Consider the following 27259-nt stretch of genomic DNA (forward strand, 5'->3'; position numbering starts at 1 on the left):
TTATAGTGAATAACTTGAAATGTGGCTGAAGCATTTAGTCACTTATATATTTATATGGCTCGTTGGTCTAGGGGTATGATTCTCGCTTAGGGTGCGAGAGGTCCTGGGTTCAAATCCCGGACGAGCCCATCTGAAGATTGAGCAATGGGAAGTTTGATGTAATGATCCATTAAATCTCCCCCACAGCTGAGACTGACCCTGTGCTCTTTCGTGGTGTGAATGTGTAACACTGATGCAAATATAATCTCAAAATTCACTTTGCTCCTTTTGGACCTGGCTTCGAGCATTTTAGACATAGGGCATAGAAACCTTGTTGAAGCAGATGCAATTAGTGACACATGACACGGTAAACAGGCCAATTGGCCGGGGAATTGAAGTGCTTTTCTCAAACATGTATTCAGAGCCCCACAGTTAAGCAGGGCATCAAAAAATTGCTAAAATCTCTTGCTGTTCCTCTCCACGGAAATCTTTAGTAAAAGGCGAAAGATTTATACGATCTGAAGAGAAACAAGAGTGTTGGACTGCAGTGCTGACCGTGAATTGAGACTTTGGCCATACGCTGCCCCGTCGTGGTTCATGAACCGCTCTCCAAAGGGAAGCCAAACTCATTTGCATGAGCCACTTCAGGCTGATTTCAATTCAAACTGAGCTGTTCACAAAATTGCTAGACAGTTTGCCTTACTTAAGAAGAGGCCAAGCTTTCATTGGGGCTTGCAAAGGAACAACTGTGTAGAAATATCAAAGCAGGACAGAGATTCCATGCACTGCAAGTCAGTGGGAAATTACAGGTCAACATCTGAAATGGAGATTTTCGCCTCATTTCCTCAGAGACAAGAAAGAGATTGAAAGCGCAGGCGAGCTAGCCAGGAGTGGAAGCTAGAATCTTCTGATCCGTAGTCAGACACACTATCCATTGCACCACTTGCTCCTCAGCGCCGATTTGTTGATTAACTTCTGTAAATGAAATCAAATTAGTACAACATATGCAAGCCTTTGCAAATGTCACTTATCTAATATTACATAACAAGTCTTAGAATGTATGCCCATTGAGAACACATGCCGTCCTTTGATAGCTCCATCCCAGCAGAGAACTCTATTGGTTTGTGTGAAAGAAAAAAAGAAACAGCAACAAAGCCTCTTTCTTTGAAGCACACGAGGAAACATAGTTTTGCTCCGCCCATGTGAAACCGTGACACAGGAATTGACAGAGCCCAGACCATCCCCTTTTGAATTAAAATGCCATTTAGCTTTGCGCAGTGGCAGTATTGTAGCCTATGAGGTTTATCCGAGGCGCGATTATTGCTAGTTGAAAACTTTACCCAATACCCCGCCTTGACGACTTGAAATATAGTCGGCAATGGCAATTTTTGTCAGTCTCTCAGGAGACTAAGGTTTTGTCAAATAATAATATCTGTGTGAGCATCTGCTCGTTTGACATTTGGAGAACTTCATGGTGGAAGTCTGGGTGATCCATTGTCTTTTAGATGTACAAAGAAAAGCAAAAGCAACATGGCAAGGACAAAAAGTTAGTTATCTTTTTTAAGATGTATTTTTTAGACAATACAAAACCCTGTTGTTTAGCCTTGTTGGTCTAGTGTCGCGAATCTTGCTTCGTGTGTTTGCGGTCCAAACAGCATAGGAGTCAGAAAAGGATCTTCAAGTGTAGCCTGTGAAAGAGTTGATAGCGGAACAGTGACTCTAACAAAAGCTTTTTGTGGCTCGTTGGTCCAGGGGTATGATTCTCGCTTTGGGTGCGAGAGGTCCCGGGTTCAAATCCCGGACGAGCCCGGCCTGATGTGGGTTCAAATCCCTGTGTGTTGTGCAACACAATACTCATAATGTGGATTTGGTACATGTTTAGTGCCTGGAGCTTTACGTAATAAAATGTCTACTTACATTGTAGTCAGTTTTACTCATATCCTAGATTTAGAAAAGTATGTCCATATGGAAAAGTATGTCCATATGGAATCCGATGGTTGACGAGATCAAGGGGCCTCACTAAAGGCATCTGGCTATCCGCCCAAAACTTAATTTACATGTGAGCCTCTCCCAATACCGAATGTACCTTTATAATCCCGACTGATTGGTAGAGGAGTTTGTGCTAAGGGCCTCTTGCAAAACGGCATTAACTAAAGCAGAGTTTGATTACTTCCTGTTGATATTAACTGTGCATGGGGTACATCTTTGGCCTTATCTAACTTGTGAAATTGCAGCTATTTAGAAAAGACACAGTGGTCATGACCAAAAACAGATAGCATCTCTTTGTGCCTATCAACTTCTTAGCAGAGGATGGTTTCGATCCATCGACCTCTGGGTTATGGGCCCAGCACGCTTCCGCTGCGCCACTCTGCTGTTGAGCTCTCCGGAAGGGACTTGAACCCATGATCCGTGGCTTTAGGAGGCTTGTCCATTCGGCCACTGGTTCGTTACAACACTGCAAACGCTAAAACACTAGGAATGTTTTTTTGTGCGTGTCTTTTTTCAAAAAAAGGAATGTAGAGAAAGCTCATGTACATGCCATGTTAAAAGAAACCATACTGGATTCATTTCATTTGTTTGATTTGCATGTGAAATGTTTCTACAATATGCACAAGTTTGACTCATCCAAAACGTTATAGTGAATAACTTGAAATGTGGCTGAAGCATTTAGTCACTTATATATTTATATGGCTCGTTGGTCTAGGGGTATGATTCTCGCTTAGGGTGCGAGAGGTCCCGGGTTCAAATCCCGGACGAGCCCATCTGAAGATTGAGCAATGGGAAGTTTGATGTAATGATCCATTAAATCTCCCCCACAGCTGAGACTGACCCTGTGCTCTTTCGTGGTGTGAATGTCTAACACTGATGCAAATATAATCTCAAAATTCACTTTGCTCCTTTTGGACCTGGCTTCGAGCATTTTAGACATAGGGCATAGAAACCTTGTTGAAGCAGATGCAATTAGTGACACATGACACGGTAAACAGGCCAATTGGCCGGGGAATTGAAGTGCTTTTCTCAAACATGTATTCAGAGCCCCACAGTTAAGCAGGGCATCAAAAAATTGCTAAAATCTCTTGCTGTTCCTCTCCACGGAAATCTTTAGTAAAAGGCGAAAGATTTATACGATCTGAAGAGAAGCAAGAGTGTTGGACTGCAGCGCTGACCGTGAACTGAGACTTTGGCCATACGCTGCCCCGTCGTGGTTCATGAACCGCTCTCCAAAGGGAAGCCAAACTCATTTGCATGAGCCACTTCAGGCTGATTTCAATTCAAACTGAGCTGTTCACAAAATTGCTAGACAGTTAGCCTTACTTAAGAAGAGGCCAAGCTTTCATTGGGGCTTGCAAAGGAACAACTGTGTAGAAATATCAAAGCAGGACAGAGATTCCATGCACTGCAAGTCAGTGGGAAATTACAGGTCAACATCTGAAATGGAGATTTTCGCCTCATTTCCTCAGAGACAAGAAAGAGATTGAAAGCGCAGGCGAGCTAGCCAGGAGTGGAAGCTAGAATCTTCTGATCCGTAGTCAGACACACTATCCATTGCACCACTTGCTCCTCAGCGCCGATTTGTTGATTAACTTCTGTAAATGAAATCAAATTAGTACAACATATGCAAGCCTTTGCAAATGTCACTTATCTAATATTACATAACAAGTCTTAGAATGTATGCCCATTGAGAACACATGCCGTCCTTTGATAGCTCCATCCCAGCAGAGAACTCTATTGGTTTGTGTGAAAGAAAAAAAGAAACAGCAACAAAGCCTCTTTCTTTGAAGCACACGAGGAAACATAGTTTTGCTCCGCCCATGTGAAACCGTGACACAGGAATTGACAGAGCCCAGACCATCCCCTTTTGAATTAAAATGCCATTTAGCTTTGCGCAGTGGCAGTATTGTAGCCTATGAGGTTTATCCGAGGCGCGATTATTGCTAGTTGAAAACTTTACCCAATACCCCGCCTTGACGACTTGAAATATAGTCGGCAATGGCAATTTTTGTCAGTCTCTCAGGAGACTAAGGTTTTGTCAAATAATAATATCTGTGTGAGCATCTGCTCGTTTGACATTTGGAGAACTTCATGGTGGAAGTCTGGGTGATCCATTGTCTTTTAGATGTACAAAGAAAAGCAAAAGCAACATGGCAAGGACAAAAAGTTAGTTATCTTTTTTAAGATGTATTTTTTAGACAATACAAAACCCTGTTGTTTAGCCTTGTTGGTCTAGTGTCGCGAATCTTGCTTCGTGTGTTTGCGGTCCAAACAGCATAGGAGTCAGAAAAGGATCTTCAAGTGTAGCCTGTGAAAGAGTTGATAGCGGAACAGTGACTCTAACAAAAGCTTTTTGTGGCTCGTTGGTCCAGGGGTATGATTCTCGCTTTGGGTGCGAGAGGTCCCGGGTTCAAATCCCGGACGAGCCCGGCCTGATGTGGGTTCAAATCCCTGTGTGTTGTGCAACACAATACTCATAATGTGGATTTGGTACATGTTTAGTGCCTGGAGCTTTACGTAATAAAATGTCTACTTACATTGTAGTCAGTTTTACTCATATCCTAGATTTAGAAAAGTATGTCCATATGGAAAAGTATGTCCATATGGAATCCGATGGTTGACGAGATCAAGGGGCCTCACTAAAGGCATCTGGCTATCCGCCCAAAACTTAATTTACATGTGAGCCTCTCCCAATACCGAATGTACCTTTATAATCCCGACTGATTGGTAGAGGAGTTTGTGCTAAGGGCCTCTTGCAAAACGGCATTAACTAAAGCAGAGTTTGATTACTTCCTGTTGATATTAACTGTGCATGGGGTACATCTTTGGCCTTATCTAACTTGTGAAATTGCAGCTATTTAGAAAAGACACAGTGGTCATGACCAAAAACAGATAGCATCTCTTTGTGCCTACCAACTTCTTAGCAGAGGATGGTTTCGATCCATCGACCTCTGGGTTATGGGCCCAGCACGCTTCCGCTGCGCCACTCTGCTGTTGAGCTCTCCGGAAGGGACTTGAACCCATGATCCGTGGCTTTAGGAGGCTTGTCCATTCGGCCACTGGTTCGTTACAACACTGCAAACGCTAAAACACTAGGAATGTTTTTTTGTGCGTGTCTTTTTTCAAAAAAAGGAATGTAGAGAAAGCTCATGTACATGCCATGTTAAAAGAAACCATACTGGATTCATTTCATTTGTTTGATTTGCATGTGAAATGTTTCTACAATATGCACAAGTTTGACTCATCCAAAACGTTATAGTGAATAACTTGAAATGTGGCTGAAGCATTTAGTCACTTATATATTTATATGGCTCGTTGGTCTAGGGGTATGATTCTCGCTTAGGGTGCGAGAGGTCCTGGGTTCAAATCCCGGACGAGCCCATCTGAAGATTGAGCAATGGGAAGTTTGATGTAATGATCCATTAAATCTCCCCCACAGCTGAGACTGACCCTGTGCTCTTTCGTGGTGTGAATGTGTAACACTGATGCAAATATAATCTCAAAATTCACTTTGCTCCTTTTGGACCTGGCTTCGAGCATTTTAGACATAGGGCATAGAAACCTTGTTGAAGCAGATGCAATTAGTGACACATGACACGGTAAACAGGCCAATTGGCCGGGGAATTGAAGTGCTTTTCTCAAACATGTATTCAGAGCCCCACAGTTAAGCAGGGCATCAAAAAATTGCTAAAATCTCTTGCTGTTCCTCTCCACGGAAATCTTTAGTAAAAGGCGAAAGATTTATACGATCTGAAGAGAAACAAGAGTGTTGGACTGCAGTGCTGACCGTGAATTGAGACTTTGGCCATACGCTGCCCCGTCGTGGTTCATGAACCGCTCTCCAAAGGGAAGCCAAACTCATTTGCATGAGCCACTTCAGGCTGATTTCAATTCAAACTGAGCTGTTCACAAAATTGCTAGACAGTTTGCCTTACTTAAGAAGAGGCCAAGCTTTCATTGGGGCTTGCAAAGGAACAACTGTGTAGAAATATCAAAGCAGGACAGAGATTCCATGCACTGCAAGTCAGTGGGAAATTACAGGTCAACATCTGAAATGGAGATTTTCGCCTCATTTCCTCAGAGACAAGAAAGAGATTGAAAGCGCAGGCGAGCTAGCCAGGAGTGGAAGCTAGAATCTTCTGATCCGTAGTCAGACACACTATCCATTGCACCACTTGCTCCTCAGCGCCGATTTGTTGATTAACTTCTGTAAATGAAATCAAATTAGTACAACATATGCAAGCCTTTGCAAATGTCACTTATCTAATATTACATAACAAGTCTTAGAATGTATGCCCATTGAGAACACATGCCGTCCTTTGATAGCTCCATCCCAGCAGAGAACTCTATTGGTTTGTGTGAAAGAAAAAAAGAAACAGCAACAAAGCCTCTTTCTTTGAAGCACACGAGGAAACATAGTTTTGCTCCGCCCATGTGAAACCGTGACACAGGAATTGACAGAGCCCAGACCATCCCCTTTTGAATTAAAATGCCATTTAGCTTTGCGCAGTGGCAGTATTGTAGCCTATGAGGTTTATCCGAGGCGCGATTATTGCTAGTTGAAAACTTTACCCAATACCCCGCCTTGACGACTTGAAATATAGTCGGCAATGGCAATTTTTGTCAGTCTCTCAGGAGACTAAGGTTTTGTCAAATAATAATATCTGTGTGAGCATCTGCTCGTTTGACATTTGGAGAACTTCATGGTGGAAGTCTGGGTGATCCATTGTCTTTTAGATGTACAAAGAAAAGCAAAAGCAACATGGCAAGGACAAAAAGTTAGTTATCTTTTTTAAGATGTATTTTTTAGACAATACAAAACCCTGTTGTTTAGCCTTGTTGGTCTAGTGTCGCGAATCTTGCTTCGTGTGTTTGCGGTCCAAACAGCATAGGAGTCAGAAAAGGATCTTCAAGTGTAGCCTGTGAAAGAGTTGATAGCGGAACAGTGACTCTAACAAAAGCTTTTTGTGGCTCGTTGGTCCAGGGGTATGATTCTCGCTTTGGGTGCGAGAGGTCCCGGGTTCAAATCCCGGACGAGCCCGGCCTGATGTGGGTTCAAATCCCTGTGTGTTGTGCAACACAATACTCATAATGTGGATTTGGTACATGTTTAGTGCCTGGAGCTTTACGTAATAAAATGTCTACTTACATTGTAGTCAGTTTTACTCATATCCTAGATTTAGAAAAGTATGTCCATATGGAAAAGTATGTCCATATGGAATCCGATGGTTGACGAGATCAAGGGGCCTCACTAAAGGCATCTGGCTATCCGCCCAAAACTTAATTTACATGTGAGCCTCTCCCAATACCGAATGTACCTTTATAATCCCGACTGATTGGTAGAGGAGTTTGTGCTAAGGGCCTCTTGCAAAACGGCATTAACTAAAGCAGAGTTTGATTACTTCCTGTTGATATTAACTGTGCATGGGGTACATCTTTGGCCTTATCTAACTTGTGAAATTGCTGCTATTTAGAAAAGACACAGTGGTCATGACCAAAAACAGATAGCATCTCTTTGTGCCTACCAACTTCTTAGCAGAGGATGGTTTCGATCCATCGACCTCTGGGTTATGGGCCCAGCACGCTTCCGCTGCGCCACTCTGCTGTTGAGCTCTCCGGAAGGGACTTGAACCCATGATCCGTGGCTTTAGGAGGCTTGTCCATTCGGCCACTGGTTCGTTACAACACTGCAAACGCTAAAACACTAGGAATGTTTTTTTGTGTGTGTCTTTTTTCAAAAAAAGGAATGTAGAGAAAGCTCATGTACATGCCATGTTAAAAGAAACCATACTGGATTCATTTCATTTGTTTGATTTGCATGTAAAATGTTTCTACAATATGCACAAGTTTGACTCATCCAAAACGTTATAGTGAATAACTTGAAATGTGGCTGAAGCATTTAGTCATTTATATATTTATATGGCTCGTTGGTCTAGGGGTATGATTCTCGCTTAGGGTGCGAGAGGTCCTGGGTTCAAATCCCGGACGAGCCCATCTGAAGATTGAGCAATGGGAAGTTTGATGTAATGATCCATTAAATCTCCCCCACAGCTGAGACTGACCCTGTGCTCTTTCGTGGTGTGAATGTGTAACACTGATGCAAATATAATCTCAAAATTCACTTTGCTCCTTTTGGACCTGGCTTCGAGCATTTTAGACATAGGGCATAGAAACCTTGTTGAAGCAGATGCAATTAGTGACACATGACACGGTAAACAGGCCAATTGGCCGGGGAATTGAAGTGCTTTTCTCAAACATGTATTCAGAGCCCCACAGTTAAGCAGGGCATCAAAAAATTGCTAAAATCTCTTGCTGTTCCTCTCCACGGAAATCTTTAGTAAAAGGCGAAAGATTTATACGATCTGAAGAGAAACAAGAGTGTTGGACTGCAGCGCTGACCGTGAACTGAGACTTTGGCCATACGCTGCCCCGTCGTGGTTCATGAACCGCTCTCCAAAGGGAAGCCAAACTCATTTGCATGAGCCACTTCAGGCTGATTTCAATTCAAACTGAGCTGTTCACAAAATTGCTAGACAGTTAGCCTTACTTAAGAAGAGGCCAAGCTTTCATTGGGGCTTGCAAAGGAACAACTGTGTAGAAATATCAAAGCAGGACAGAGATTCCATGCACTGCAAGTCAGTGGGAAATTACAGGTCAACATCTGAAATGGAGATTTTCGCCTCATTTCCTCAGAGACAAGAAAGAGATTGAAAGCGCAGGCGAGCTAGCCAGGAGTGGAAGCTAGAATCTTCTGATCCGTAGTCAGACACACTATCCATTGCACCACTTGCTCCTCAGCGCCGATTTGTTGATTAACTTCTGTAAATGAAATCAAATTAGTACAACATATGCAAGCCTTTGCAAATGTCACTTATCTAATATTACATAACAAGTCTTAGAATGTATGCCCATTGAGAACACATGCCGTCCTTTGATAGCTCCATCCCAGCAGAGAACTCTATTGGTTTGTGTGAAAGAAAAAAAGAAACAGCAACAAAGCCTCTTTCTTTGAAGCACACGAGGAAACATAGTTTTGCTCCGCCCATGTGAAACCGTGACACAGGAATTGACAGAGCCCAGACCATCCCCTTTTGAATTAAAATGCCATTTAGCTTTGCGCAGTGGCAGTATTGTAGCCTATGAGGTTTATCCGAGGCGCGATTATTGCTAGTTGAAAACTTTACCCAATACCCCGCCTTGACGACTTGAAATATAGTCGGCAATGGCAATTTTTGTCAGTCTCTCAGGAGACTAAGGTTTTGTCAAATAATAATATCTGTGTGAGCATCTGCTCGTTTGACATTTGGAGAACTTCATGGTGGAAGTCTGGGTGATCCATTGTCTTTTAGATGTACAAAGAAAAGCAAAAGCAACATGGCAAGGACAAAAAGTTAGTTATCTTTTTTAAGATGTATTTTTTAGACAATACAAAACCCTGTTGTTTAGCCTTGTTGGTCTAGTGTCGCGAATCTTGCTTCGTGTGTTTGCGGTCCAAACAGCATAGGAGTCAGAAAAGGATCTTCAAGTGTAGCCTGTGAAAGAGTTGATAGCGGAACAGTGACTCTAACAAAAGCTTTTTGTGGCTCGTTGGTCCAGGGGTATGATTCTCGCTTTGGGTGCGAGAGGTCCCGGGTTCAAATCCCGGACGAGCCCGGCCTGATGTGGGTTCAAATCCCTGTGTGTTGTGCAACACAATACTCATAATGTGGATTTGGTACATGTTTAGTGCCTGGAGCTTTACGTAATAAAATGTCTACTTACATTGTAGTCAGTTTTACTCATATCCTAGATTTAGAAAAGTATGTCCATATGGAAAAGTATGTCCATATGGAATCCGATGGTTGACGAGATCAAGGGGCCTCACTAAAGGCATCTGGCTATCCGCCCAAAACTTAATTTACATGTGAGCCTCTCCCAATACCGAATGTACCTTTATAATCCCGACTGATTGGTAGAGGAGTTTGTGCTAAGGGCCTCTTGCAAAACGGCATTAACTAAAGCAGAGTTTGATTACTTCCTGTTGATATTAACTGTGCATGGGGTACATCTTTGGCCTTATCTAACTTGTGAAATTGCCGCTATTTAGAAAAGACACAGTGGTCATGACCAAAAACAGATAGCATCTCTTTGTGCCTACCAACTTCTTAGCAGAGGATGGTTTCGATCCATCGACCTCTGGGTTATGGGCCCAGCACGCTTCCGCTGCGCCACTCTGCTGTTGAGCTCTCCGGAAGGGACTTGAACCCATGATCCGTGGCTTTAGGAGGCTTGTCCATTCGGCCACTGGTTCGTTACAACACTGCAAACGCTAAAACACTAGGAATGTTTTTTTGTGCGTGTCTTTTTTCAAAAAAAGGAATGTAGAGAAAGCTCATGTACATGCCATGTTAAAAGAAACCATACTGGATTCATTTCATTTGTTTGATTTGCATGTGAAATGTTTCTACAATATGCACAAGTTTGACTCATCCAAAACGTTATAGTGAATAACTTGAAATGTGGCTGAAGCATTTAGTCACTTATATATTTATATGGCTCGTTGGTCTAGGGGTATGATTCTCGCTTAGGGTGCGAGAGGTCCCGGGTTCAAATCCCGGACGAGCCCATCTGAAGATTGAGCAATGGGAAGTTTGATGTAATGATCCATTAAATCTCCCCCACAGCTGAGACTGACCCTGTGCTCTTTCGTGGTGTGAATGTCTAACACTGATGCAAATATAATCTCAAAATTCACTTTGCTCCTTTTGGACCTGGCTTCGAGCATTTTAGACATAGGGCATAGAAACCTTGTTGAAGCAGATGCAATTAGTGACACATGACACGGTAAACAGGCCAATTGGCCGGGGAATTGAAGTGCTTTTCTCAAACATGTATTCAGAGCCCCACAGTTAAGCAGGGCATCAAAAAATTGCTAAAATCTCTTGCTGTTCCTCTCCACGGAAATCTTTAGTAAAAGGCGAAAGATTTATACGATCTGAAGAGAAACAAGAGTGTTGGACTGCAGCGCTGACTGTGGACTGAGACTTTGGCCATACGCTGCCCCGTCGTGGTTCATGAACCGCTCTCCAAAGGGAAGCCAAACTCATTTGCATGAGCCACTTCAGGCTGATTTCAATTCAAACTGAGCTGTTCACAAAATTGCTAGACAGTTAGCCTTACTTAAGAAGAGGCCAAGCTTTCATTGGGGCTTGCAAAGGAACAACTGTGTAGAAATATCAAAGCAGGACAGAGATTCCATGCACTGCAAGTCAGTGGGAAATTACAGGTCAACATCTGAAATGGAGATTTTCGCCTCATTTCCTCAGAGACAAGAAAGAGATTGAAAGCGCAGGCGAGCTAGCCAGGAGTGGAAGCTAGAATCTTCTGATCCGTAGTCAGACACACTATCCATTGCACCACTTGCTCCTCGGCGCCGATTTGTTGATTAACTTCTGTAAATGAAATCAAATTAGTACAACATATGCAAGCCTTTGCAAATGTCACTTATCTAATATTACATAACAAGTCTTAGAATGTATGCCCATTGAGAACACATGCCGTCCTTTGATAGCTCCATCCCAGCAGAGAACTCTATTGGTTTGTGTGAAAGAAAAAAAAGAAACAGCAACAAAGCCTCTTTCTTTGAAGCACACGAGGAAACATAGTTTTGCTCCGCCCATGTGAAACCGTGACACAGGAATTGACAGAGCCCAGACCATCCCCTTTTGAATTAAAATGCCATTTAGCTTTGCGCAGTGGCAGTATTGTAGCCTATGAGGTTTATCCGAGGCGCGATTATTGCTAGTTGAAAACTTTACCCAATACCCCGCCTTGACGACTTGAAATATAGTCGGCAATGGCAATTTTTGTCAGTCTCTCAGGAGACTAAGGTTTTGTCAAATAATAATATCTGTGTGAGCATCTGCTCGTTTGACATTTGGAGAACTTCATGGTGGAAGTCTGGGTGATCCATTGTCTTTTAGATGTACAAAGAAAAGCAAAAGCAAAATGGCAAGGACAAAAAGTTAGTTATCTTTTTTAAGATGTATTTTTTAGACAATACAAAACCCTGTTGTTTAGCCTTGTTGGTCTAGTGTCGCGAATCTTGCTTCGTGTGTTTGCGGTTCAAACAGCATAGGAGTCAGAAAAGGATCTTCAAGTGTAGCCTGTGAAAGAGTTGATAGCGGAACAGTGACTCTAACAAAAGCTTTTGGTGGCTCGTTGGTCTAGGGGTATGATTCTCGCTTTGGGTGCGAGAGGTCCCGGGTTCAAATCCCGGACGAGCCCGGCCTGATGTACTGTGCTTTGCGTGAGGTTAAGCTTCAGAGCGTGAGGGGTCCTGGGTTCAAATCCCTGAGTGTTGTGCAACACAATACTCATAATGTGGATTTGGTACATGTTTAGTGCCTGGAGCTTTACGTAATAAAATGTCTACTTACATTGTAGTTAGTTTTACTCATATCCTAGATTTAGAAAAGTATGTCCATATGGAATCCGATGGTTGACGAGATCAAGGGGCCTCACTAAAGGCATCTGGCTATCAGCCCAAAACTTAATTTACATGTGAGCCTCTCCCAATACCGAATGTACTTTTATAATCCCGACTGATTGGTAGAGGAGTTTGTGCTAAGGGCCTCTTGCAAAACGGCATTAACTAAAGCAGAGTTTGATTACTTCCTGTTGATATTAACTGTGCATGGGGTACATCTTTGGCCTTATCTAACTTGTGAAATTGCAGCTATTTAGAAAAGACACAGTGGTCATGACCAAAAACAGATAGCATCTCTTTGTGCCTACCAACTTCTTAGCAGAGAATGGTTTCGATCCATCGACCTCTGGGTTATGGGCCCAGCACGCTTCCGCTGCGCCACTCTGCTGTTGAGCTCTCCGGAAGGGACTTGAACCCATGATCCGTGGCTTTAGGAGGCTTGTCCATTCGGCCACTGGTTCGTTACAACACTGCAAACGCTAAAACACTAGGAATGTTTTTTTGTGCGTGTCTTTTTTCAAAAAAAGGAATGTAGAGAAAGCTCATGTACATGCCATGTTAAAAGAAACCATACTGGATTCATTTCATTTGTTTGATTTGCATGTGAAATGTTTCTACAATATGCACAAGTTTGACTCATCCAAAACGTTATAGTGAATAACTTGAAATGTGGCTGAAGCATTTAGTCACTTATATATTTATATGGCTCGTTGGTCAAGGGGTATGATTCTCGCTTAGGGTGCGAGAGGTCCCGGGTTCAAATCCCGGACGAGCCCATCTGAAGATTGAGCAATGGGAAGTTTGATGTAATGATCCATTAAATCTCCCCCACAGCTGAGACTGACCCTGTGCTCTTTCGTGGTGTGAATGTCTAACACTGATGCAAATATAATCTCAAAATTCACTTTGCTCCTTTTGGACCTGGCTTCGAGCATTTTAGACATAGGGCATAGAAACCTTGTTGAAGCAGATGCAATTAGTGACACATGACACGGTAAACAGGCCAATTGGCCGGGGAATTGAAGTGCTTTTCTCAAACATGTATTCAGAGACCCACAGTTAAGCAGGGCATCAAAAAATTGCTAAAATCTCTTGCTGTTCCTCTCCACGGAAATCTTTAGTAAAAGGCGAAAGATTTATACGATCTGAAGAGAAACAAGAGTGTTGGACTGCAGCGCTGACCGTGAACTGAGACTTTGGCCATACGCTGCCCCGTCGTGGTTCATGAACCGCTCTCCAAAGGGAAGCCAAACTCATTTGCATGAGCCACTTCAGGCTGATTTCAATTCAAACTGAGCTGTTCACAAAATTGCTAGACAGTTAGCCTTACTTAACCCTCGTGTCGCCTTCGCGGGTCTTTTTGACCCGCTGTCATGTTCCGGGCATTTGGATACAAGGTGACACAAGGGGGCGCCCTTCCAACCTTCTCAGTGTAAATGTGAGTTGACTTTCTTCAGAGTTAGACTTTAGGTCAGACACCATGAGTGACAGTAACATGAGGCTAAATACAGTGAGCTCTTTGTTTGCAGTAAAAAGTCAGAGGCCTCATTGCTCTTCAGTCACAGACTGAGAAGTGAAGAAGGAAGTCATGGAGCTTCTGCTTTAGACAGAACTTCAGACTTCTGCTGCATGTAAGGGTCATATTATGTCATATCAAATGTTGTAATCTGTAAAGCACTTTGGGATACCTTTCGGTATGCGAAGCGCTTTATAAATAACGATTGATTTATCATATTCTGAAACTCAAATCTGTAGCAAAAACAAAATATATGGAAATAATTATTACAGTTACAAAAAGATAAATATTTGAAAATCATGTATCTAATCAAAAAAAGTTTTATTTACTCTCATTCAAAAAATAAATAAAAAAAATACTCACCATTTGTATCTGCTGTAAAGTCATGTTTGTCCCAGTTCCTCTGAGTCATGGTGGGTCATGGTGGACCATGACAGATGTGGACAGGACTGTGGTAGATCTACTTTTCCTTTGGAGAAAATAGTTACTATAGTAACTGTGGAAGAAATGAACCTCATGAGCTTCTTCTGTAACATCTGTCCACATCAGTCCTGCTGCACCACGACTCAGAGGAACTGGGACAAACATGACCTACAGCAGATACAAATGGTTAGGGTTTGTTTGGGTTTTCTTTTTTAGAATGAGAGTAAATTAAAAAAAAAACTATTTTTTATATTAGATACAGGATTTTTGTAATTGTAATTATTTTCCATATATTATGTTTTTACTACAGATTTGAGTTTCAGAATATGATCAATCAATCTTTATTCATAAAGCGCTTTTCATACCAAAAGGTATCACAAAGTGCTTCACAGATTTGATATGATGTAATATGACCACTACATGCAGCAGAAGTCTGAAGTTCTGTCTAAAGCAGAAGCTCCATGACTTCCTTCTTCACTTCTCAGTCTGTGACTGAAGAGCAACGAGGCCTCAGCCTTTTTACTGCAAACAAAGAGCTCACTGTATTTAGCGTCATGTTACTGTCACTCATGGTGTCTGACCGAAAGTCTAACTCTGAAGAAAGTCAACTCACGTTTACACTGAGAAGGTTGGAAGGGCGCCCCCTTGTGTCACCTTGCATCCAAATGCCCGGAACATGACAGCGGGTCAAAAAGACCCGCGAAGGCGACACGAGGGTTAAGAAGAGGCCAAGCTTTCATTGGGGCTTGCAAAGGAACAACTGTGTAGAAATATCAAAGCAGGACAGAGATTCCATGCACTGCAAGTCAGTGGGAAATTACAGGTCAACATCTGAAATGGAGATTTTCGCCTCATTTCCTCAGAGACAAGAAAGAGATTGAAAGCGCAGGCGAGCTAGCCAGGAGTGGAAGCTAGAATCTTCTGATCCGTAGTCAGACACACTATCCATTGCACCACTTGCTCCTCAGCGCCGATTTGTTGATTAACTTCTGTAAATGAAATCAAATTAGTACAACATATGCAAGCCTTTGCAAATGTCACTTATCTAATATTACATAACAAGTCTTAGAATGTATGCCCATTGAGAACACATGCCGTCCTTTGATAGCTCCATCCCAGCAGAGAACTCTATTGGTTTGTGTGAAAGAAAAAAAGAAACAGCAACAAAGCCTCTTTCTTTGAAGCACACGAGGAAACATAGTTTTGCTCCGCCCATGTGAAACCGTGACACAGGAATTGACAGAGCCCAGACCATCCCCTTTTGAATTAAAATGCCATTTAGCTTTGCGCAGTGGCAGTATTGTAGCCTATGAGGTTTATCCGAGGCGCGATTATTGCTAGTTGAAAACTTTACCCAATACCCCGCCTTGACGACTTGAAATATAGTCGGCAATGGCAATTTTTGTCAGTCTCTCAGGAGACTAAGGTTTTGTCAAATAATAATATCTGTGTGAGCATCTGCTCGTTTGACATTTGGAGAACTTCATGGTGGAAGTCTGGGTGATCCATTGTCTTTTAGATGTACAAAGAAAAGCAAAAGCAACATGGCAAGGACAAAAAGTTAGTTATCTTTTTTAAGATGTATTTTTTAGACAATACAAAACCCTGTTGTTTAGCCTTGTTGGTCTAGTGTCGCGAATCTTGCTTCGTGTGTTTGCGGTCCAAACAGCATAGGAGTCAGAAAAGGATCTTCAAGTGTAGCCTGTGAAAGAGTTGATAGCGGAACAGTGACTCTAACAAAAGCTTTTTGTGGCTCGTTGGTCCAGGGGTATGATTCTCGCTTTGGGTGCGAGAGGTCCCGGGTTCAAATCCCGTACGAGCCCGGCCTGATGTGGGTTCAAATCCCTGTGTGTTGTGCAACACAATACTCATAATGTGGATTTGGTACATGTTTAGTGCCTGGAGCTTTACGTAATAAAATGTCTACTTACATTGTAGTCAGTTTTACTCATATCCTAGATTTAGAAAAGTATGTCCATATGGAAAAGTATGTCCATATGGAATCCGATGGTTGACGAGATCAAGGGGCCTCACTAAAGGCATCTGGCTATCCGCCCAAAACTTAATTTACATGTGAGCCTCTCCCAATACCGAATGTACCTTTATAATCCCGACTGATTGGTAGAGGAGTTTGTGCTAAGGGCCTCTTGCAAAACGGCATTAACTAAAGCAGAGTTTGATTACTTCCTGTTGATATTAACTGTGCATGGGGTACATCTTTGGCCTTATCTAACTTGTGAAATTGCAGCTATTTAGAAAAGACACAGTGGTCATGACCAAAAACAGATAGCATCTCTTTGTGCCTACCAACTTCTTAGCAGAGGATGGTTTCGATCCATCGACCTCTGGGTTATGGGCCCAGCACGCTTCCGCTGCGCCACTCTGCTGTTGAGCTCTCCGGAAGGGACTTGAACCCATGATCCGTGGCTTTAGGAGGCTTGTCCATTCGGCCACTGGTTCGTTACAACACTGCAAACGCTAAAACACTAGGAATGTTTTTTTGTGCGTGTCTTTTTTCAAAAAAAGGAATGTAGAGAAAGCTCATGTACATGCCATGTTAAAAGAAACCATACTGGATTCATTTCATTTGTTTGATTTGCATGTGAAATGTTTCTACAATATGCACAAGTTTGACTCATCCAAAACGTTATAGTGAATAACTTGAAATGTGGCTGAAGCATTTAGTCACTTATATATTTATATGGCTCGTTGGTCTAGGGGTATGATTCTCGCTTAGGGTGCGAGAGGTCCTGGGTTCAAATCCCGGACGAGCCCATCTGAAGATTGAGCAATGGGAAGTTTGATGTAATGATCCATTAAATCTCCCCCACAGCTGAGACTGACCCTGTGCTCTTTCGTGGTGTGAATGTGTAACACTGATGCAAATATAATCTCAAAATTCACTTTGCTCCTTTTGGACCTGGCTTCGAGCATTTTAGACATAGGGCATAGAAACCTTGTTGAAGCAGATGCAATTAGTGACACATGACACGGTAAACAGGCCAATTGGCCGGGGAATTGAAGTGCTTTTCTCAAACATGTATTCAGAGCCCCACAGTTAAGCAGGGCATCAAAAAATTGCTAAAATCTCTTGCTGTTCCTCTCCACGGAAATCTTTAGTAAAAGGCGAAAGATTTATACGATCTGAAGAGAAACAAGAGTGTAGGACTGCAGTGCTGACCGTGAACTGAGACTTTGGCCATACGCTGCCCCGTCGTGGTTCATGAACCGCTCTCCAAAGGGAAGCCAAACTCATTTGCATGAGCCACTTCAGGCTGATTTCAATTCAAACTGAGCTGTTCACAAAATTGCTAGACAGTTTGCCTTACTTAAGAAGAGGCCAAGCTTTCATTGGGGCTTGCAAAGGAACAACTGTGTAGAAATATCAAAGCAGGACAGAGATTCCATGCACTGCAAGTCAGTGGGAAATTACAGGTCAACATCTGAAATGGAGATTTTCGCCTCATTTCCTCAGAGACAAGAAAGAGATTGAAAGCGCAGGCGAGCTAGCCAGGAGTGGAAGCTAGAATCTTCTGATCCGTAGTCAGACACACTATCCATTGCACCACTTGCTCCTCAGCGCCGATTTGTTGATTAACTTCTGTAAATGAAATCAAATTAGTACAACATATGCAAGCCTTTGCAAATGTCACTTATCTAATATTACATAACAAGTCTTAGAATGTATGCCCATTGAGAACACATGCCGTCCTTTGATAGCTCCATCCCAGCAGAGAACTCTATTGGTTTGTGTGAAAGAAAAAAAGAAACAGCAACAAAGCCTCTTTCTTTGAAGCACACGAGGAAACATAGTTTTGCTCCGCCCATGTGAAACCGTGACACAGGAATTGACAGAGCCCAGACCATCCCCTTTTGAATTAAAATGCCATTTAGCTTTGCGCAGTGGCAGTATTGTAGCCTATGAGGTTTATCCGAGGCGCGATTATTGCTAGTTGAAAACTTTACCCAATACCCCGCCTTGACGACTTGAAATATAGTCGGCAATGGCAATTTTTGTCAGTCTCTCAGGAGACTAAGGTTTTGTCAAATAATAATATCTGTGTGAGCATCTGCTCGTTTGACATTTGGAGAACTTCATGGTGGAAGTCTGGGTGATCCATTGTCTTTTAGATGTACAAAGAAAAGCAAAAGCAACATGGCAAGGACAAAAAGTTAGTTATCTTTTTTAAGATGTATTTTTTAGACAATACAAAACCCTGTTGTTTAGCCTTGTTGGTCTAGTGTCGCGAATCTTGCTTCGTGTGTTTGCGGTCCAAACAGCATAGGAGTCAGAAAAGGATCTTCAAGTGTAGCCTGTGAAAGAGTTGATAGCGGAACAGTGACTCTAACAAAAGCTTTTTGTGGCTCGTTGGTCCAGGGGTATGATTCTCGCTTTGGGTGCGAGAGGTCCCGGGTTCAAATCCCGGACGAGCCCGGCCTGATGTGGGTTCAAATCCCTGTGTGTTGTGCAACACAATACTCATAATGTGGATTTGGTACATGTTTAGTGCCTGGAGCTTTACGTAATAAAATGTCTACTTACATTGTAGTCAGTTTTACTCATATCCTAGATTTAGAAAAGTATGTCCATATGGAAAAGTATGTCCATATGGAATCCGATGGTTGACGAGATCAAGGGGCCTCACTAAAGGCATCTGGCTATCCGCCCAAAACTTAATTTACATGTGAGCCTCTCCCAATACCGAATGTACCTTTATAATCCCGACTGATTGGTAGAGGAGTTTGTGCTAAGGGCCTCTTGCAAAACGGCATTAACTAAAGCAGAGTTTGATTACTTCCTGTTGATATTAACTGTGCATGGGGTACATCTTTGGCCTTATCTAACTTGTGAAATTGCTGCTATTTAGAAAAGACACAGTGGTCATGACCAAAAACAGATAGCATCTCTTTGTGCCTACCAACTTCTTAGCAGAGGATGGTTTCGATCCATCGACCTCTGGGTTATGGGCCCAGCACGCTTCCGCTGCGCCACTCTGCTGTTGAGCTCTCCGGAAGGGACTTGAACCCATGATCCGTGGCTTTAGGAGGCTTGTCCATTCGGCCACTGGTTCGTTACAACACTGCAAACGCTAAAATACTAGGAATGTTTTTTTGTGTGTGTCTTTTTTCAAAAAAAGGAATGTAGAGAAAGCTCATGTACATGCCATGTTAAAAGAAACCATACTGGATTCATTTCATTTGTTTGATTTGCATGTAAAATGTTTCTACAATATGCACAAGTTTGACTCATCCAAAACGTTATAGTGAATAACTTGAAATGTGGCTGAAGCATTTAGTCATTTATATATTTATATGGCTCGTTGGTCTAGGGGTATGATTCTCGCTTAGGGTGCGAGAGGTCCTGGGTTCAAATCCCGGACGAGCCCATCTGAAGATTGAGCAATGGGAAGTTTGATGTAATGATCCATTAAATCTCCCCCACAGCTGAGACTGACCCTGTGCTCTTTCGTGGTGTGAATGTGTAACACTGATGCAAATATAATCTCAAAATTCACTTTGCTCCTTTTGGACCTGGCTTCGAGCATTTTAGACATAGGGCATAGAAACCTTGTTGAAGCAGATGCAATTAGTGACACATGACACGGTAAACAGGCCAATTGGCCGGGGAATTGAAGTGCTTTTCTCAAACATGTATTCAGAGCCCCACAGTTAAGCAGGGCATCAAAAAATTGCTAAAATCTCTTGCTGTTCCTCTCCACGGAAATCTTTAGTAAAAGGCGAAAGATTTATACGATCTGAAGAGAAACAAGAGTGTTGGACTGCAGCGCTGACTGTGGACTGAGACTTTGGCCATACGCTGCCCCGTCGTGGTTCATGAACCGCTCTCCAAAGGGAAGCCAAACTCATTTGCATGAGCCACTTCAGGCTGATTTCAATTCAAACTGAGCTGTTCACAAAATTGCTAGACAGTTAGCCTTACTTAAGAAGAGGCCAAGCTTTCATTGGGGCTTGCAAAGGAACAACTGTGTAGAAATATCAAAGCAGGACAGAGATTCCATGCACTGCAAGTCAGTGGGAAATTACAGGTCAACATCTGAAATGGAGATTTTCGCCTCATTTCCTCAGAGACAAGAAAGAGATTGAAAGCGCAGGCGAGCTAGCCAGGAGTGGAAGCTAGAATCTTCTGATCCGTAGTCAGACACACTATCCATTGCACCACTTGCTCCTCGGCGCCGATTTGTTGATTAACTTCTGTAAATGAAATCAAATTAGTACAACATATGCAAGCCTTTGCAAATGTCACTTATCTAATATTACATAACAAGTCTTAGAATGTATGCCCATTGAGAACACATGCCGTCCTTTGATAGCTCCATCCCAGCAGAGAACTCTATTGGTTTGTGTGAAAGAAAAAAAAGAAACAGCAACAAAGCCTCTTTCTTTGAAGCACACGAGGAAACATAGTTTTGCTCCGCCCATGTGAAACCGTGACACAGGAATTGACAGAGCCCAGACCATCCCCTTTTGAATTAAAATGCCATTTAGCTTTGCGCAGTGGCAGTATTGTAGCCTATGAGGTTTATCCGAGGCGCGATTATTGCTAGTTGAAAACTTTACCCAATACCCCGCCTTGACGACTTGAAATATAGTCGGCAATGGCAATTTTTGTCAGTCTCTCAGGAGACTAAGGTTTTGTCAAATAATAATATCTGTGTGAGCATCTGCTCGTTTGACATTTGGAGAACTTCATGGTGGAAGTCTGGGTGATCCATTGTCTTTTAGATGTACAAAGAAAAGCAAAAGCAAAATGGCAAGGACAAAAAGTTAGTTATCTTTTTTAAGATGTATTTTTTAGACAATACAAAACCCTGTTGTTTAGCCTTGTTGGTCTAGTGTCGCGAATCTTGCTTCGTGTGTTTGCGGTTCAAACAGCATAGGAGTCAGAAAAGGATCTTCAAGTGTAGCCTGTGAAAGAGTTGATAGCGGAACAGTGACTCTAACAAAAGCTTTTGGTGGCTCGTTGGTCTAGGGGTATGATTCTCGCTTTGGGTGCGAGAGGTCCCGGGTTCAAATCCCGGACGAGCCCGGCCTGATGTACTGTGCTTTGCGTGAGGTTAAGCTTCAGAGCGTGAGGGGTCCTGGGTTCAAATCCCTGAGTGTTGTGCAACACAATACTCATAATGTGGATTTGGTACATGTTTAGTGCCTGGAGCTTTACGTAATAAAATGTCTACTTACATTGTAGTTAGTTTTACTCATATCCTAGATTTAGAAAAGTATGTCCATATGGAATCCGATGGTTGACGAGATCAAGGGGCCTCACTAAAGGCATCTGGCTATCCGCCCAAAACTTAATTTACATGTGAGCCTCTCCCAATACCGAATGTACCTTTATAATCCCGACTGATTGGTAGAGGAGTTTGTGCTAAGGGCCTCTTGCAAAACGGCATTAACTAAAGCAGAGTTTGATTACTTCCTGTTGATATTAACTGTGCATGGGGTACATCTTTGGCCTTATCTAACTTGTGAAATTGCAGCTATTTAGAAAAGACACAGTGGTCATGACCAAAAACAGATAGCATCTCTTTGTGCCTACCAACTTCTTAGCAGAGGATGGTTTCGATCCATCGACCTCTGGGTTATGGGCCCAGCACGCTTCCGCTGCGCCACTCTGCTGTTGAGCTCTCCGGAAGGGACTTGAACCCATGATCCGTGGCTTTAGGAGGCTTGTCCATTCGGCCACTGGTTCGTTACAACACTGCAAACGCTAAAACACTAGGAATGTTTTTTTGTGCGTGTCTTTTTTCAAAAAAAGGAATGTAGAGAAAGCTCATGTACATGCCATGTTAAAAGAAACCATACTGGATTCATTTCATTTGTTTGATTTGCATGTAAAATGTTTCTACAATATGCACAAGTTTGACTCATCCAAAACGTTATAGTGAATAACTTGAAATGTGGCTGAAGCATTTAGTCATTTATATATTTATATGGCTCGTTGGTCTAGGGGTATGATTCTCGCTTAGGGTGCGAGAGGTCCTGGGTTCAAATCCCGGACGAGCCCATCTGAAGATTGAGCAATGGGAAGTTTGATGTAATGATCCATTAAATCTCCCCCACAGCTGAGACTGACCCTGTGCTCTTTCGTGGTGTGAATGTGTAACACTGATGCAAATATAATCTCAAAATTCACTTTGCTCCTTTTGGACCTGGCTTCGAGCATTTTAGACATAGGGCATAGAAACCTTGTTGAAGCAGATGCAATTAGTGACACATGACACGGTAAACAGGCCAATTGGCCGGGGAATTGAAGTGCTTTTCTCAAACATGTATTCAGAGCCCCACAGTTAAGCAGGGCATCAAAAAATTGCTAAAATCTCTTGCTGTTCCTCTCCACGGAAATCTTTAGTAAAAGGCGAAAGATTTATACGATCTGAAGAGAAACAAGAGTGTTGGACTGCAGTGCTGACCGTGAACTGAGACTTTGGCCATACGCTGCCCCGTCGTGGTTCATGAACCGCTCTCCAAAGGGAAGCCAAACTCATTTGCATGAGCCACTTCAGGCTGATTTCAATTCAAACTGAGCTGTTCACAAAATTGCTAGACAGTTAGCCTTACTTAAGAAGAGGCCAAGCTTTCATTGGGGCTTGCAAAGGAACAACTGTGTAGAAATATCAAAGCAGGACAGAGATTCCATGCACTGCAAGTCAGTGGGAAATTACAGGTCAACATCTGAAATGGAGATTTTCGCCTCATTTCCTCAGAGACAAGAAAGAGATTGAAAGCGCAGGCGAGCTAGCCAGGAGTGGAAGCTAGAATCTTCTGATCCGTAGTCAGACACACTATCCATTGCACCACTTGCTCCTCAGCGCCGATTTGTTGATTAACTTCTGTAAATGAAATCAAATTAGTACAACATATGCAAGCCTTTGCAAATGTCACTTATCTAATATTACATAACAAGTCTTAGAATGTATGCCCATTGAGAACACATGCCGTCCTTTGATAGCTCCATCCCAGCAGAGAACTCTATTGGTTTGTGTGAAAGAAAAAAAGAAACAGCAACAAAGCCTCTTTCTTTGAAGCACACGAGGAAACATAGTTTTGCTCCGCCCATGTGAAACCGTGACACAGGAATTGACAGAGCCCAGACCATCCCCTTTTGAATTAAAATGCCATTTAGCTTTGCGCAGTGGCAGTATTGTAGCCTATGAGGTTTATCCGAGGCGCGATTATTGCTAGTTGAAAACTTTACCCAATACCCCGCCTTGACGACTTGAAATATAGTCGGCAATGGCAATTTTTGTCAGTCTCTCAGGAGACTAAGGTTTTGTCAAATAATAATATCTGTGTGAGCATCTGCTCGTTTGACATTTGGAGAACTTCATGGTGGAAGTCTGGGTGATCCATTGTCTTTTAGATGTACAAAGAAAAGCAAAAGCAACATGGCAAGGACAAAAAGTTAGTTATCTTTTTTAAGATGTATTTTTTAGACAATACAAAACCCTGTTGTTTAGCCTTGTTGGTCTAGTGTCGCGAATCTTGCTTCGTGTGTTTGCGGTCCAAACAGCATAGGAGTCAGAAAAGGATCTTCAAGTGTAGCCTGTGAAAGAGTTGATAGCGGAACAGTGACTCTAACAAAAGCTTTTTGTGGCTCGTTGGTCCAGGGGTATGATTCTCGCTTTGGGTGCGAGAGGTCCCGGGTTCAAATCCCGTACGAGCCCGGCCTGATGTGGGTTCAAATCCCTGTGTGTTGTGCAACACAATACTCATAATGTGGATTTGGTACATGTTTAGTGCCTGGAGCTTTACGTAATAAAATGTCTACTTACATTGTAGTCAGTTTTACTCATATCCTAGATTTAGAAAAGTATGTCCATATGGAAAAGTATGTCCATATGGAATCCGATGGTTGACGAGATCAAGGGGCCTCACTAAAGGCATCTGGCTATCCGCCCAAAACTTAATTTACATGTGAGCCTCTCCCAATACCGAATGTACCTTTATAATCCCGACTGATTGGTAGAGGAGTTTGTGCTAAGGGCCTCTTGCAAAACGGCATTAACTAAAGCAGAGTTTGATTACTTCCTGTTGATATTAACTGTGCATGGGGTACATCTTTGGCCTTATCTAACTTGTGAAATTGCTGCTATTTAGAAAAGACACAGTGGTCATGACCAAAAACAGATAGCATCTCTTTGTGCCTACCAACTTCTTAGCAGAGGATGGTTTCGATCCATCGACCTCTGGGTTATGGGCCCAGCACGCTTCCGCTGCGCCACTCTGCTGTTGAGCTCTCCGGAAGGGACTTGAACCCATGATCCGTGGCTTTAGGAGGCTTGTCCATTCGGCCACTGGTTCGTTACAACACTGCAAACGCTAAAATACTAGGAATGTTTTTTTGTGTGTGTCTTTTTTCAAAAAAAGGAATGTAGAGAAAGCTCATGTACATGCCATGTTAAAAGAAACCATACTGGATTCATTTCATTTGTTTGATTTGCATGTAAAATGTTTCTACAATATGCACAAGTTTGACTCATCCAAAACGTTATAGTGAATAACTTGAAATGTGGCTGAAGCATTTAGTCATTTATATATTTATATGGCTCGTTGGTCTAGGGGTATGATTCTCGCTTAGGGTGCGAGAGGTCCTGGGTTCAAATCCCGGACGAGCCCATCTGAAGATTGAGCAATGGGAAGTTTGATGTAATGATCCATTAAATCTCCCCCACAGCTGAGACTGACCCTGTGCTCTTTCGTGGTGTGAATGTGTAACACTGATGCAAATATAATCTCAAAATTCACTTTGCTCCTTTTGGACCTGGCTTCGAGCATTTTAGACATAGGGCATAGAAACCTTGTTGAAGCAGATGCAATTAGTGACACATGACACGGTAAACAGGCCAATTGGCCGGGGAATTGAAGTGCTTTTCTCAAACATGTATTCAGAGCCCCACAGTTAAGCAGGGCATCAAAAAATTGCTAAAATCTCTTGCTGTTCCTCTCCACGGAAATCTTTAGTAAAAGGCGAAAGATTTATACGATCTGAAGAGAAACAAGAGTGTTGGACTGCAGCGCTGACTGTGGACTGAGACTTTGGCCATACGCTGCCCCGTCGTGGTTCATGAACCGCTCTCCAAAGGGAAGCCAAACTCATTTGCATGAGCCACTTCAGGCTGATTTCAATTCAAACTGAGCTGTTCACAAAATTGCTAGACAGTTAGCCTTACTTAAGAAGAGGCCAAGCTTTCATTGGGGCTTGCAAAGGAACAACTGTGTAGAAATATCAAAGCAGGACAGAGATTCCATGCACTGCAAGTCAGTGGGAAATTACAGGTCAACATCTGAAATGGAGATTTTCGCCTCATTTCCTCAGAGACAAGAAAGAGATTGAAAGCGCAGGCGAGCTAGCCAGGAGTGGAAGCTAGAATCTTCTGATCCGTAGTCAGACACACTATCCATTGCACCACTTGCTCCTCGGCGCCGATTTGTTGATTAACTTCTGTAAATGAAATCAAATTAGTACAACATATGCAAGCCTTTGCAAATGTCACTTATCTAATATTACATAACAAGTCTTAGAATGTATGCCCATTGAGAACACATGCCGTCCTTTGATAGCTCCATCCCAGCAGAGAACTCTATTGGTTTGTGTGAAAGAAAAAAAAGAAACAGCAACAAAGCCTCTTTCTTTGAAGCACACGAGGAAACATAGTTTTGCTCCGCCCATGTGAAACCGTGACACAGGAATTGACAGAGCCCAGACCATCCCCTTTTGAATTAAAATGCCATTTAGCTTTGCGCAGTGGCAGTATTGTAGCCTATGAGGTTTATCCGAGGCGCGATTATTGCTAGTTGAAAACTTTACCCAATACCCCGCCTTGACGACTTGAAATATAGTCGGCAATGGCAATTTTTGTCAGTCTCTCAGGAGACTAAGGTTTTGTCAAATAATAATATCTGTGTGAGCATCTGCTCGTTTGACATTTGGAGAACTTCATGGTGGAAGTCTGGGTGATCCATTGTCTTTTAGATGTACAAAGAAAAGCAAAAGCAAAATGGCAAGGACAAAAAGTTAGTTATCTTTTTTAAGATGTATTTTTTAGACAATACAAAACCCTGTTGTTTAGCCTTGTTGGTCTAGTGTCGCGAATCTTGCTTCGTGTGTTTGCGGTTCAAACAGCATAGGAGTCAGAAAAGGATCTTCAAGTGTAGCCTGTGAAAGAGTTGATAGCGGAACAGTGACTCTAACAAAAGCTTTTGGTGGCTCGTTGGTCTAGGGGTATGATTCTCGCTTTGGGTGCGAGAGGTCCCGGGTTCAAATCCCGGACGAGCCCGGCCTGATGTACTGTGCTTTGCGTGAGGTTAAGCTTCAGAGCGTGAGGGGTCCTGGGTTCAAATCCCTGAGTGTTGTGCAACACAATACTCATAATGTGGATTTGGTACATGTTTAGTGCCTGGAGCTTTACGTAATAAAATGTCTACTTACATTGTAGTTAGTTTTACTCATATCCTAGATTTAGAAAAGTATGTCCATATGGAATCCGATGGTTGACGAGATCAAGGGGCCTCACTAAAGGCATCTGGCTATCCGCCCAAAACTTAATTTACATGTGAGCCTCTCCCAATACCGAATGTACCTTTATAATCCCGACTGATTGGTAGAGGAGTTTGTGCTAAGGGCCTCTTGCAAAACGGCATTAACTAAAGCAGAGTTTGATTACTTCCTGTTGATATTAACTGTGCATGGGGTACATCTTTGGCCTTATCTAACTTGTGAAATTGCAGCTATTTAGAAAAGACACAGTGGTCATGACCAAAAACAGATAGCATCTCTTTGTGCCTACCAACTTCTTAGCAGAGGATGGTTTCGATCCATCGACCTCTGGGTTATGGGCCCAGCACGCTTCCGCTGCGCC

Source organism: Gobius niger, assembly GCF_951799975.1.
Source record: "Gobius niger genome assembly, chromosome: 7".
Classification (NCBI taxonomy): Eukaryota; Metazoa; Chordata; class Actinopteri; order Gobiiformes; family Gobiidae; genus Gobius; species Gobius niger.